Here is a 14,235-nt window from a genome sequence, read left to right on the forward strand (position 1 = left end):
TGTATATAAGTCCTTGAATTTATTTTGTGTCTAGAAATCACTGGAAATGTTTGAACATCACAGCACTGAATTTTAGATGTTATCCACTCAAAATGTGGGCTGCTACCAATGTCCTCAAATCTAAACCAGCATTCCCCGTTGAAATCAATGCAATGGCAACTCCTTGGCACAATCTAAGACTTGGGAACTTAAATGAAAACTCAAAACTACATAAAATTGGGATGAATGAATACCAAGCATCACTTCTACTCAGTCTGCCAGGGACTGCCTGAATATTGTTTTAAATTAAGGGCTTTGAATACAGCTTTGATCCATGCTCTACACAGCTACGTGCAAACCCAGACATAAGTAGGTCACTGTGCATGTAGGTGTTTACATTTGCAGGGATCTTCCGCTGGATCTTGCTGCCACACCGCGTATTAAGTGGAAAAACAGATTTGCACTTGCATCCATGGTAACAACAGCCATTAAAACAGAACATTCAGTAGCACGCGTTTTTTCAGGGTAAGTGGCAGTGAAGCAAACACGTTTTCCTCAGCAGTAAGGGCTGTGCTCCGCTGGCACCAGCCCTGACAAACACTCACAGGGGTGACTCCAGAGGGCCATTCTGCAGGCCAGCATCAGCTGCCGTGTTGCAGGTCCGTGGGCTGCTAGGCTGGTACCTAGCACACAACGTGATGTGAAAGTAACCACAGTCAGTGGCATAGACAGAAGGAAAATTATAGTGTGTAGGAAGCTAAGTCAGTTCATGAAGGCTGTAATCTTGTGATCTATGAAGTTGTCTTGTGGTTGGGATCCCACTGTCCTGAATGATCATACGTTGGAGAGGCAATTTTGTGGATAACCCAGAAGGCTTACAGGTCAGTGCTGGGGGGTTCAATGCACCATGAATTCCAGGTCCTTACATTTCTCTTAGGATTGAAGCTGTACTTTAATTTTAGGTATGTTTTGGGAGAATTCAATTTTTTTAACCAAACTGATAAGGCTGGTTTCAATAATCAAAGCTGTGGTATAAATGAGAGACTGTAGTAGGAGAAATAACTCATGGGGTAAAGTAGGTGGCACCACTAGGGATGGCACTCTGCAGTACATGAGATGGGTGTGATGGTATTTGGACATTGGGAACTCTCCAGAATTTCTTCTAGAAGTTAGACTGCACAGTAAGGTAGGCTTCCCACAGTTCATCTTGACCATAAATCAGTTTTCTGTGAATAAGAAGTAAAAAAATGTGAAAAAAAATAGTTGGATTATAAGCCTTAACCTAGAAGATGCACCGAGGTAAGTTTTAAATAATTTTGAGAAAAGTTTGGTAAATGAATGAACTGTTCATACCACAAGTTAATACTTGTGGCATATAATCAATCCGTTCATCTCAGTGGCACCAAATAGCTGATGATGAACTCTGAAACTGTGTTAACTTTTAGTTCCTATCACTAAATTAATGAAAATCTGAAAAAAAGAAGCTTGTAGACAGGCAAGCATTGAAATTGGAAGTGCTGAAGCAAATCTAACAGAGTTACTGCCCAGAGTTATTTTATCAAAAAGGGCTGCACGGATGTCTTGTCGAAAACAAAATAGCAAATTATTTAAAGAGGTTTAGTGGGGATGGCATGATAAACTACAAGGGCAAAAATGAAACTGGTGCAGTATTAACATTTCATGTTAATATTAAAATATTGGAACAATGAGCATGGTAAAAAGTGAGAAATATTTTTTTTTTAATTATGCCATTCAGCCACTAAAAGTTTGTGTTTAGATTAAAATCTGCCCATTCTGGAGGCAGATAGAGGAGTATGGCATTAGCCTGAATTGGCCCTGTATTTAACTAGTTGTTTGCACCATTTCCTTTGGAGTTATTGCAGACTTTTTCCTAATTACACAAATGCCATTCCGATCACATTTATAATTACACTTTTTCAAAATAAAATATGTCAATGGAGTCACGACATCAATCATCCCCAGCCACGCAATAGTAAGATGTCATGGATTGAATCTGTCTTGAAAGCACGACAAAACACAAGGCAGGTGCAATAGCTTCTGTCCTGGCCAAATGCTTGCAGATGAGTGAAAGCAGCATCTGGCCCATGCCCTCCTCCTTCAGATGAGAACTGAGGGGATCTACACGGAAGTGCATCTTTCTTTTTATAGAGGGAGAGATGAGAGATGTCACGGGGATGAAATGGGGCATCCTGAGATGTGGCAGATGCCTCACTGAGGCAGCAGGATTTATTCTCCAGCTTTAGTTTCCATTTCCTTTCCCTGACAGCAGTGCACAGCTGTGCCTGCACTTGCCACTCTGAACTCATTCCTCCCCTCTGCCCTTTTGCTGCTATTTGCATCTCCCATGGCTCAAAGGCTTCAGCCCTTCTCAGGTGCCTACCGTCATTTCCCAATTACACTTTGCCAAGTTCAATTTCCTTTCTTCAATTTCATTAAAAAAAAAAAAATCATCCATCTGCTGCCTAGTGACATTAATGTAACAGCAGATACATGTTCTCCTGGCAGTCAGGCTATCCTCTGAGTAGAGCAGTTCATTAATTAGAATCAGACATGTAATACCCCTGAATCCCTAACACATGGCCCTTGTAACAATAATAATAATCATCATCTGCTAATGGTGTCACAATTCAACCTGGTGTGTTTTCCCTCCCTCTGAGGGAGCACAGCTTTGCTCAGACTTCCTGGGCACAGTGTTTCCAACCCATTGTTGAAGCCATCAGTACTCTGAAGGTCAAATCACACAGGGGCCTGCAAGTGGTATAAGAGTTTGTTCTTCTGATTTATGCCTGATGACTTGTTTTCCAACTAACCCGCTTCAAAGCATTAATACAGTCAATCAGAAATCTTAGGGGGCTATTTTCAGGGGAATAAAAAGGATAAAATTACAAGAAGTTGAAGATGCCATGGAGCTGTTCCCAAAACATGGCTTTTTTTGGAGTGAGGGGAAGCTGCTTTTTTAAGGTAGGTTCAGGGGTCACTTCAGAGTGACTTCAAAGCTTGATAGTAAGGTTTTCATATTCTTTCTCCTTCACCAGCTTCTGTAAACTGTGAGAGGAGCAGGTGGGGCCAACTCCTCATCCAAGGCAGAGTAACAGTTTAGAGGAGAGTGCCTTACCTGGAGTGTATGGGCACCCCCTTCCTGAAATTAAAACCCACACACTTGAATAGAACAGGAAGTTATAAAGTGAGTTTTCTTTTTCAAGCACTGACTTTCTACGAAGATGAGCCTCACATAATTCTGCTCTGGCATTCCATCTCTCACTTCCTCTCTTTTGGGCCTTCACCTTCCACACCATTGTGTTTTGAGCATCTTCTGTACTCCACAGGCCGTAAACCCGAGGAAATGTAGGGACAGGGGTGATGCTCTGGATCAAGAGGAGGGAGAGCATCAAGCAGCATTGACTGCCTTGTAAAATATTTTTCCAGATGCCAGTTGAATTCACATCTTTCACTTATTATCTTACCTCATCAAAAGAAAATAATTGAATGAGTTTATATATGAATAAAAATCAAATATGTTCCTTAAAGAATTTATAAAGGAACTGGGCAGCTACACAGGGAGAGATGGACGGGACAATACCTGTGCCAGCTCTGCTCCATTGAAACATAATGAACAGCATAAATTTGACAGTTGTAGTGTAAAACCTTCATAGAGTTGTCTTAGGAAGGTATATACTGCTTTTCAAATCAAATGTTCTCCGAATTAAAACTTCAATAGATCTCTCTGTGACCACTCGGCCATAAAAATGATTACTCTGTAATTCCCAGAATCTTAAGCCTATTTAAATTATTGACAGCAGTATTAATTAAATCTTTCAAACATTGTGGAAAGAGTAGCCTGGGCAAATGAGCTTATATTGTTGAAAACTACAATAACAATTAATTATGTCAGGCCAATCAATCACCATTTATTTCTCAGTCAATAAAAACTACTGTTAATAGCTGATTAAGCTCAATTAAGGTTTGATGGAAGCACTAGTTTTTAAACTGAAATTAAATTATTGTATCATTTACTAGCAGGATCAAAAATATATAATGGCTTATTTTTTCAATATAAATCCCCTCTCTAAACATATATATTTTGAAAATAAGATTCAATGTCCTTGGTTTTCTTAGCTGGCTGGGCAATCTGGGCTTTTATTAAAGACTTTTTCCCTTGCTGGATTAAATGGAGAAAAACTTGAATCATAAACCCTTGTGGTTCTTTTACATCTGTTTAGCTAATACCCAGTTTAAATGCTTCTGATATCCAGGCTAATCCCTGGGGGAGTGAAAAGAAATAATACTTTTTCTTAGAGAGGACTACTATCCTCTGTAGACCTACTTGCTTTGTTATTTGTGGGAATCTGACCATCAGGTTGCCTTTGGGTTGGTAGAGGGGGTGTGCCTGGAGGAATCACAGTGCTGAAAAGATGCTACATGACATTTTATCCATCCATTAATGTTCCCATTCTAGCTTCCAGGCTCACTTGTTGCTGCCATCAGTTTCCCACCTCCCAAATTAAACAGAGAAAAATGAGGCTTCTATGGTGCATCCCATGTTAAAATTCTATTGCATCTTAGTTTTTGGCACTGAGTGACTCTGATGTGTAAGGTATCAGTGAGCATATGATACGTGTAATGATGCTGTTGAAATTTGTTAAATCACTTACTATTTCACCAAAGCTTTGTTTGCTTTCAATATTAACTGATTTTTTCTTTTTGTTTATTCAGCGGTTCAAGGCCTGTGGTAAAGCAAAGTTTTCCTTTTGCACTGACTCTTTTTACTGGCCCAGAATTGAAGTCATTCTTTGAGAGATACACAAATTACAACTGTTAGAAGGACTTTCCCAGAAGACATTAAATACCACAGCCAAAATGTAGTTTCTATGTCTGATTCCCACACTTTGCAGGTCAGCTGCATATCTTACCTTCCATTCTCCTCTGGCCTCGGTGTCTTCAGGGTACCCAACACCAGCACTGATGGTGTCTGTTCCTTCCAACACAGGATTAGTGTTTTACAGAAGTGATGAAGTTTTAGCATGACTAGCATGATGTATAAAATAGATGCACAACTTGTGCAAATTGTACTTTTCATCCTCTCTTTCACACAGAAATGGATGGGATTGCCCATTTCCTTTAAAAGCAGGCCACCTAGTGCTTGCAGAGGTTCAGCACAGAGAGAAGCCCACTGCCAGCACGTTGCTTTGCTCCCTCCCTCATTTGCACTCCCTTCAAACTATGGAGCTGCTCACCTACTTTTCAAAACACACTGTGCCACCATGCAACTTAAAATAACAGAAACTTTAGGCTCTTGATTTCACAGGCCTGTTTTCTGTCTGGCTCTCTGCTGCTTGCTTTGCTCCAGCACTGGGTTTTGTCTGACCCCTCTGCCAACCAGCATTATTGCCCTAATATGGCAAAGAAGCATTGAGGAACGTGACAATGTGGTTGGGATCAGCTGGATTAATGAACTAAGCCAAGGGTAGAAGGATCTAGCACCAGGAGGTAGAAGGATCTGGCCCAGTGAGGAGACAGAACTGGGAGAACAGAGGAAAGACAAAAGAGAAAGAGAGAACAATATTCCCCTTTCACCAGCACCAGCAAGCTGGCAGAAACTGCATCCTCAGGCTGACCAGAGAAGAAGAGAATTAAGGTAGAAACACTGACAGCTTCTCATCCTCCAGAGTGACACCAGGGCACTGTAAGAGGAAAAAAATGTGCCCCAGTCCTTTATATGGACTATTAAAAATGATGAGCCAGTAGTAGCCATACTGGAATGTGACATCTCCAAAAAAGCAGGAAGGCACAGCCTGGAATGGTGTTACTAATTCTGTAGCTGTATGACCTAGACATGTAACCAGTGTCCCAGGAAGATACTTTATCCCAGCATTTTGCTGGAGCTTCCTTTCCTCCTCCCAGTGAGACAAGGAGAAGACCCAGACACCTGCTGTTATTAATGGTCCTGTGGCACTTCTTATAGAATGTCTAAATTCTGGTGAAGGTAAATCCTGTCCGAATTTTGCTTTGGAAAAATTGGAAAAATCTCTCTGTGATAGGTGAGTTTGGGGTGTTTTGTGCATGTGTAAGAAGTGTAAATACTGAGCTATGCCGCCCTGGATATTGTATAGTACAGCTAAATTCAGTCCTGCATGGCTGCCAATATATTTGGCAATATTCTCCTTTTATTGTAGGTGTTTAGCCTCTTAATTAAAATGAAAAATCAGTAATTTTTCATTCTAATCTGTTTTTAAAGACGTGTAGAACTCTTATTTTTATTAAAAATGAAGAAAAAAGGAAATGTAACACTAGCTGGAGGATCAATCTTTATCACTGACAAGAACATTTCTGGAAAAGCTATGTCTTAGACTGTAAAGCTTGAGAAAATTATTAAATTACAGAAGTTATAAATAAATGTTTTCTATATTTGGTCTGCATTGGGTAGTGGGCACCTTCATACATGTTTTGTTGACTACAGCCAAGAATACAGGCTGGACTGTTGGATCTGGGACGGAAATCCTGACATTTCTATAGTGGGAGGAAATTTAATAGAAGAAGACTTCTAAACAAACTTCTTTCAAAACAAAAAAAAAGCTGCAATCTTGCTTCTCAGTGCTTTGTCTTGTTGGCAGAACTTTACTTTTGACTTAGGATCCTTTCACATTAGCTCTGTATCATCCTGACAAGTCTTCCTCACCTGCAGTGTGCATCATTATCTTTCCTGAAAAGAACTGGAGAACACCCACACTAAAAAGCCTCCGCAGAACACTTTATTTTAATGAATATAATGTATTTTCTCTAGCACCATGTGTATTTTTCATATAAAACACTCAAATACACCATATAGCTATGCTGCTGCAATGTATTATTCATATTAATTATAAATATTCATTTCAAATTTTCAAATATCTTAAAACTCATCACCTATAAAGCTGTAATTAAGTTTACTTGGAAATCCAGCCTCATAATCAATCATCAATATCTATCAGGTTTCTGAAATCTCACCAAATGAATTTACATTTAAAAAAATTATCCTCCCCTGGCACACCTGAGACAGAAGGGGACCAAAAACACCACCCTTGAATTAAAAACAAGCCAAAAGGCAGGAAGCTGTAATTTGTACTCTGGATCCTGGCACATTTCTCATTTCACATACCAGCTATCAGGAGTGGCCTTGTGTGTTCTAAAACCGTCCCTCATAAAAAACCCCAAACTTCTATTTTTGTGATAGGGAAAAATGAGCCCTAAAGCTGCAAAGCTGCAAAAGGCTGCTCCTCCCTGGATAATGAAGGAGTCAGGAGGAGAAAGGGTGCCTTGGAGCAAACCTGTCTTGCCAGAGCCTGAGGGAACCGAGATGGGAAAACAAAACATTGGATTGCTTCCTAGCAGGAGCCACATGCAAAGTCCTCCATGATTCTTCTGAAGCCCTGGAGTTCTTCCCCACACAGATCCTTCATATCCATCAGCTCCCAACCACAAAAAACTCCTTTCGATGGCCTGAAAAATGAACACATTTTGCCAATGAATAAGCAAATCAGATCAATGTAACTTCATTTTCTGGTACAAAAATAGCAAAGCTGGGCTTGTAGGGGAATGGAAATCCATTTCCACTTTTCTCCTTTGGTATAATGTGTTTTAAAGGGTATATTATTAAAGAATCCATCATCAATATGTTATTGATGTTATTGTAACTTACCCTTCAGTGACTTTATTATACTCATACAGAATTGGGTGGTTCAACATTTATGACTATCACAGACCTTTTAGCATAAGGTAAAGAGATATAAATATTATCAATGCTTCACCCACTAATTTCTTTTCTGTATCCCATCCTCATTGCCCCTGGGGAACTGAAAATCACAGCTGATCAGTCTTTATGTAACTTTTAGTTGCAGGAAAATTTTTCAATAAACCATTTGACTGCAATATGTCAAGATAACCAACTTGCAGGACAAGCCTCAACACTTCCATGTTTTCAAAGCTGATGAAATTTAAAGCTACTGGTAATTCTGGAAACTTTTTGGCAGACAAGGGAAAAAAAATTAATACTTTTACAACCCAGCTTTCAGGATCAAATTCTGATTTATCTATAGTACATCTGTTTTATTATGTAATGCATGACCCAGGCAGTTGTCTGAAAGCAAATATTAATTCTTGCTTTCCATTAATTTAGAGGCAGAACAATGTCTTATCAGCTGTAAATGATGACACATTGTTGAAGTTCAAACAATTTGATTTTAAAACACTTTTATTATGTTTTCAAATATTCCTAATGCAGTTTCTTGCAACTGAGCAGAGGCAATGGATTAGTCCCCTTTTGACTGATGAAAAAGATTTTGACTTTATAAACTAAAATAGATACTTATGTTTTTTATATATATATATCCACAGCTTTAAAGCATAAATGACTGCAAAGAAGATACTTTCTTTTCAAAAAAGTTAAAAATTAACTTCCTTAATTAGAAGAATAACTAATGGTACATGGCCCAAAAGGTTGGACCATGGACTGTGGTTCAACGGTAGTAGGTCCAAAATACCCAGTAAAATACAATGTTACCAGGATGTATAATTTTAAGCTACACTTTGATTCTTGGAAAACTCAATTTACTGTCACAATCAAGTGAGCTTCAATTTAAAAGCAGTTTAAAAAATAAATTTATCTGGTTCTCAGTAGGCCATGTAAATGTAACATTTCTGAGCTGAGAAATGTACCTAGAAAAATTTAATTGGGAAAATGAAATTGCCTTCAGTGAAGATAGATCAGAAAAGAAACTCAGGCATCTTAAAGTGGTAGGGAAGACCTCACAGCATCTCTTTCAGGTATTTCTGTTCTGTGTTTCATTTTGGCCAAGATTTTGTGTCTTCAAACAGTAATTTACAAAGAAGTCCTTGGAAAGGACTGTACAGTGGCTTTTTCATAATGGCAACCCTTACATGATAAAAATTCCCTCTCTCTGATATGAGGTTTTCAGGATACTTTGTATTACAGCAATATTTTATACAACCATGTGGATGGAGGAATGAGGCACTTCTAGTTTGTTTTAGGTGATGGGGTGATGGTTTCCTTTCCTTCCTTTCCACTCCTAGTTTTTTTTTTTTTTTTTTTTTTTTTTTTTTTTTTTTTTTTTTTTTTTTTGAGGGAGAGAGAACTGAAAACAAAGTTTGGGAGAAGCTATCAATACTCCTATTTTACTGAAAGGTCCATCCAAGACATGTAAGGACTTGGTAGTTTCCAGTCAATATTTTGATGGAAAAAGACAATAACACTATAATTAAAGTGTGCTCATGTTTAAAGAGCATTTCTATTATAGATGGAATCAGAAGGGAAATTAAATAATCTCTGAGTATGTGGCAACACTGAGGAAATTGAGAATCAGAAGGACTTAAATGGCACACAGCAGTAGTTATTCATGTGTGGAATATAAACAAGACAAGCCAAATGGTCATATTGAGACTGACTTAAACCTTAAACACATGCTCAAGTTATTTCATCTGAGATGAAGAGCACATTTCAGGATATATTGCAGCAGCACACAGCAAACTGTGTAAGAACTCCAGCAGAAATGAAGGAGAAAGTACATCATAAACATGACACTGAACTATTTTCATTGTGGGAAAATTTCACTATGAAAATGATTTCCAGTTCAAGAATAAACTCTGTAAAACCAGTAATAAACTGGGCCATGCTTAGAAAATATAGAGGTCACTGAAAACTGACATTGAATTAATTTGGAATCCAGATGCTGTAGCATCTCCACAGTAGTTGAATTCGAGAGAGAAAATGAGTCACATTTGTTTATATGGGGAAGGCACAAGATTTGAAATGTGTCTCAGTACAGCATCTGGTTTTCCTCTAATTTCACAGCAGGAATATTAGAGACTACTTACATAGATGAAGTTGCAGAAAATTTAATTACCACTGAACATTTACAAGGAAATTCATTGTTCCCTGGAGTTACCACAGTTGTGCTAAGGATGGTATATGACATCTCTGGGCTTTAAAGAGGAAGTATAGGCAGCAACTGTAAACAAACAAGGATGCATATAGTGTGTACAATGTCTGCAGATCTAAGGAATTATAACATTTATCCTATAATAGAAATTATCTAAACATTTGAAAAAAGCATTTGAAAAAAAACTTTTATGATGATGTCATAATCGTGAACTACAGGAGGGCAAAGATGTAGGTTTTTTTTTTACAAACTGATCTGATACCTTTCCAGAAATACATCAAAAGGAAAAATAACTGGACCATTACAAGAATCCAGCAATAATGTTTAGGTTTAGGGTCACATTGAGCAAACAGCTCAGTACCTGAGCACAGCTAGTTCTGACAGAGAAGGGTGCTCCCCATATCGGTGTTGACCTCCACACCATCAACTTCCCAATAAAGATCAGTATCACTTCCCTAGTTCAGAAGATGTTTTTGCCTCGTTATTGCATTTTGGCAAGTTTACCTTAAAACTTTGCAAATATGGGCTGAAGACAAGGAGACAGTTTGTTATCTGATAGCAGACAAGTGTTTATTCCAATCTCACACTGCACTGCCTGCAGTAACTGTATAACTCTTGTTAGCAGGGCATACACAGACAGATGCCATGAGATATTGCTGGCACGCAAGGTTATTTGAATGACAGTCATAAAACTAGCAATGAAGGACACTCTGAAAACCCCCTCATGGGCTTGGGTATCATCATTAATCCTTAAGGAAAATTATTGGATTTAGTCTGCTCATACATGAAATAGTTATGTGCCAAAGTCACAAGGCAAAAGCTGAAGAAAGAAACACACAAGCAACAAAACTAGAGTAGAGCTACATCCTCTCCTGACAGGAGTCAATTATTGAGAAGGTGTTTGGCCATCTTCTAATTGAACAGATTGGCACTGGAAATTCTGGATTGCCCTGGTTCCATCAAAACTTTCTACAGAAGCTGCAGCCATGATCTGGCTGTGGCTGCTGGCCAGGCTGGCTCCTTACCATAGTTCAGCTGACTGGCTATACAGCTCCCTGGCATCAGGCCGACTGCTCAGTTGGTTACTTGGCTTCCCAGGCTTGTCAGCTGGCAAAGAAATAGATTGTTCCATTTTTGCCAGAAAGGCTGCAGAGCCAACATGTTTTGTTCCAGCACTCAACAAAACAAAATATTGACAAGCTGGAATTTCCTGTAGAATGAAAATTTCACTTCCCAGCCAGCTCCAATTATTATTGTATGGTCTCGTGTAACACAGTGACGGCGTTTATCACATCCTCTAATAAACACAATGCACAGAAAGGATGTGAATTCAGGGAGCTTTCCAAAGCTCTGGATAATAATCTCATAGCATCTGCAAGCATCTCTATGGAGTATACAATGCATCTTTTGATAAGGTTAGTGTGTGATGCTTTCCATTCTGCAATGAAAGGCCTCCTAAGCTGGCTCTCAGAACTTGTCTGTCAGCAGGACATGACTGGCAGTTCAGTATGGAACTGTGGATGACATCCTTTATGCATATTGTTTTGGAAACTTACATACATTACAGATCAAACTCCAGGGAAAGAGGAACCACTAATAACTGCAACATAGTTACATATATTAAGTTTATTGGGTTTTCACTGTTGAAAAAATAATGAGTTGAAATACCCACAAACATGCAAATAAAAATGACTCCTCAAACATGTTACTGGAAACAATGGATTTGAGATGGATTTGGTAAAGAGAAACCAAAATATGCTGTTACATTATACCATAATGCCATAAACCCAACCCTTTCTGGAGACAAACATCATGGCCAGCCCAGGTTTATGACAAGATGACTCATAGAATTACCCACTGAGATGCAGAGTTCCGGTTTTGGAGGTGTCAGGGGTGTCAGGAGTGTTTTCAAGGAGACACTGAACAGGCACTAAATGGCAAAGCAAGTCAATGCCTGGGTGTGCACTCGCAGCAGAACAAGACCATTTAAGCTGTGTCTGCTCTCAGCTGTGTCTGTGCTGTCCTCAGTGCCATGCTGACACATTTATTATGTTGGTGAACTGGATCAGCAAAACGGAAGGAAAGCAGGTTGTTCTCTGGTCCTCTCAGTTCAAATCTCATTTATCGCTTGATTTCACAAATGCTCATGCTGGCACAGGCCAGAAGCAGAGCAGACACAGGAGCAGGGAGCTGGGCTGCAGAGCTGAAGGGTATGTTACAAACAGATAAGCCTCTAGAAGTCATTCATGAAATTATTACATTGTGAGCTGTGAGTTTTAGATTTTTATTTTGAGGCGGTGGGGAGGGAAGAAGGAGGGTGGAATATTTTCAAGCAGGGCAGATCCTTCCCAGCTTGCTGCAAGGGCATCAAGGGAAAAGGCTTACACAGGTTTTAAGACTGGAAGAATATGTTAAAGGCAGGAACAATACTATAAATTACTCATCTGCCCTTGTGAAGGAAATCCTTATTATAATAAGTGTAGCTTGAAGGATATAATTTCAGGTCTGGCCTGAACTTAATAAAGCTTTAGTTATAGAGGAACATTTTCCAGAAGTAGTATCATCAAAAAACCCCAACAAAACAACACTGACACAATCATACAGCTGTGTAGTTTTCGTGTACTGAGGGGGAAAATATAAGAAAGTGACTAGTAAAAAAATGGACAAAAAAAAAGTCAAACAAAGCCACAGACTATTTCTTGAACATCTTCCATAGATCTTCAACACATTTTATAGAACTGGCATTCAATACCTGAGAGACATGATATATAACTCACTCTGAGACAGCCTCTGAATAAGTTGTTCCAAGCCAGTGATCCTGAAATACCAAACGTATTAGACAGGTGCAGCCAGTGAGTCAGGATAGCACCAGGAACATGACAGTAGTTTTGACAAAAATATTCTAAAGATGCCAATTTCTCATACCAAATGAGCAGGCAGAAAACATCTGAGATGCTGATTCCCTTCATGGGGTCTGATCCTGACCCCCACATGTGGACTGGTGTTCCAGCCTGGACTAGACCCATCCCTGTCCCCACAGGTGTCTGATGCCCCAGGGCTGGGGCTGTCCTGAACTTGCCCTCCTCCCAGGCTGGGCTGAGTGGGATGGGCTCTGACTGGTCAGACCCTTCCTTGAAAAATACAAAATTCACAGGACACAAAATACCAGAGCCCAGAAACCAACATTGTATTTCTTCATAATTAATATAAATTTTAAGAAGTGTTGGCTGACCAGACAAGTTTCCTGCGCTTTACCATAGGCAGTATTTAAATCAATTGTAAAAAAAATTGTTTAAAAAATCATTTTTTCAAAGCTATCCCCATTTTTATTATTGTATAAAAAATGAACATTTTTATTTTTGTAACCAACAATGGCATGCCATGGGTTATGTTTCATGGTTTCCTGATGAGGGTAAACTTTGATTTTTCTCAAGGTTTTGGCAGGGAGCCATAGGAACTCATTATTCTGAACAGTCTAAGGGGAATTCCAAAACAAAGGGAATAAAAGGCCTGAATTTATTTTTAAAGCATGCTTTTTCATGTTTGCATTGCTTCCATAGCTATTTTGTTTTGTAATTTTTTACTTAATGTTGATACATAAAAACCCAATGATATATTAAAAACAAATCCCTCTTACAGAATTTTTATCTTTCTTGAAAACTAAGACATGTATTTAATGATGGAGTTGGTCAAAAGGAGATATTTTCTTGTTAAGCTGAAGATGAACAAGCTGTTAAAATGTCTTTATTCAAAACACTGTGTATTTCCAAATCAGGCTGGTCTCAATAGGCACTGAAATGACGACTATCTTGAGTTAAATTTGAGGCTATTATTCATTTACTTTTTTCCATCCCATAGGGACCTGCAGGCCCTGGGAGTACGAGGAACATTATAACCCACTTGTGGCAAAGTGAGACAGTCTAGAACAAATCTTTTGGTTCTTATATCTGTGTAGTTTTTGCATGGCTTTGTTGCACAGCTTAGTAGTTTTTAGGGTAAATAAAAACGTAGTTTAGCTACCTGTTGGCAAAAGTGAATATGGACCCCCTGACTTTTGAGGTGTCTAAAATGATTGTAGAACTCAAACAGCCCTTCAGGAAAGACTAAAGAGAAATAAAAGCTACAGCTTAAGTAAAAACAGCAGGTAGGCAGAAGCAGGAATTATCTTGAAGAGTAAGGGAAAGCCAGTAGCAGAAAAATTCTCATATATTTTTAATAGGTCTTAGGTGGTGGAAGAAAAGTGCAATTTATGAGGGGGCTAGGGTAGTCTCTCTCTTTGTCTCTGTAAAATGGGGCAGGTTAG

This window comes from Agelaius phoeniceus, chromosome 2 (genome assembly GCF_051311805.1).
Source record: "Agelaius phoeniceus isolate bAgePho1 chromosome 2, bAgePho1.hap1, whole genome shotgun sequence".
NCBI lineage: Eukaryota > Metazoa > Chordata > Aves > Passeriformes > Icteridae > Agelaius > Agelaius phoeniceus.